Source organism: Octopus bimaculoides, chromosome 23, assembly GCF_001194135.2.
Source record: "Octopus bimaculoides isolate UCB-OBI-ISO-001 chromosome 23, ASM119413v2, whole genome shotgun sequence".
Taxonomy (NCBI): domain Eukaryota; kingdom Metazoa; phylum Mollusca; class Cephalopoda; order Octopoda; family Octopodidae; genus Octopus; species Octopus bimaculoides.
Window position 1 is genome coordinate 20,579,797 of NC_069003.1, and position 1,031 is coordinate 20,580,827.

Sequence of the window (1,031 nt, forward strand, 5' to 3'; positions counted from 1 at the left end):
ATGCGTAAGTAACCACGAGGGAAAATACACCGCATACATCATGAGTGTGTGCAACAGCCGAAACATTCACGCCATATATGAGCAAGTTAGCTAGCATGCATGCATGCACACACATGCATTTCAACACACATACATAGTCATTACATGCGTTCACACACTTACTCCACACACCTCCACACATATACTCTCTTACTCTATCTCTCTGTCATGCTCGCACGCGCGCACACATACACACACAGACACACTCTTTCCCACTCTTTCTCACACACACTCATTACATACAAACACATACATTACACAGAGACAAACACCCACATCCACATACATACACACACACACACTCACATACACAGAAACACGCACACACACAAACACATATATACACCCACACAGACACAGGCACACACACACATCACATACATATACGCGCGCGCGCGGTCTCACATTTTTACATCAGAAGTAAAAAAAGCTATTAGATAGATCCTCCGTCGCTTTCGGTGATGACTATCTCCGGAGTTCGATCACGTGAAATAATCGGCTCAGTCAAGTATTGTGCGAAGGAGATGACGAATTATTGCACAAACATTGAGTCTTTCGTCATAAACACGTCATCAGTTACTTGGTTGCGGTGAAATTACAAAGTATGTATGTATGTATGCATTCTTTTTATTCTTTTATTCTTTTACTTGTTTCAATCATTTGAAGAAATCGAGTCGAGGACTTTTTCTATGTAAGTCTGGTACTTACTCTATCGGTCTCTTTCACCGAACCGCTAAGTTACGAGGCATAAACACACCAACATCAGTTGTCAAACGATGATAGGAAGAGGGGGCAAACGGACACAAAGACACACATACATAAATATATACATACATGAATATATACGACAGGCTTCTTTTAGTTTTCGTCAACTAAATCCGAGGTTATAGTAAAAGATATTTGGCCAAGATGCCAGGCAAACTTCTTACCACACAGCCACGCCTGCATCTATGTATGTATGTATGTATGTATGTATGCATGTATTATATATA

General features: G+C 40.6%; 1 protein-coding gene across 3 annotated transcripts in view; it reads left to right on the top strand.

The window, feature by feature from the left end:
- Positions 1–1,031, top strand: part of LOC106875073 (epithelial membrane protein 2) — a 195,532-nt gene that overhangs the window by 38,351 nt on the left and 156,150 nt on the right. The window contains exon 1 of one of the 3 annotated variants that reach the window (XM_014923038.2): positions 498–649. The exons of 1 other annotated variant lie outside the window; for it this stretch is intronic. The gene's annotated coding sequence lies outside the window, so the exon portion shown is untranslated. Of the gene's footprint in view, positions 1–497; positions 650–1,031 lie in introns of those variants that run through there. One more of the 3 variants, XM_052976114.1, reaches the window with a different exon arrangement.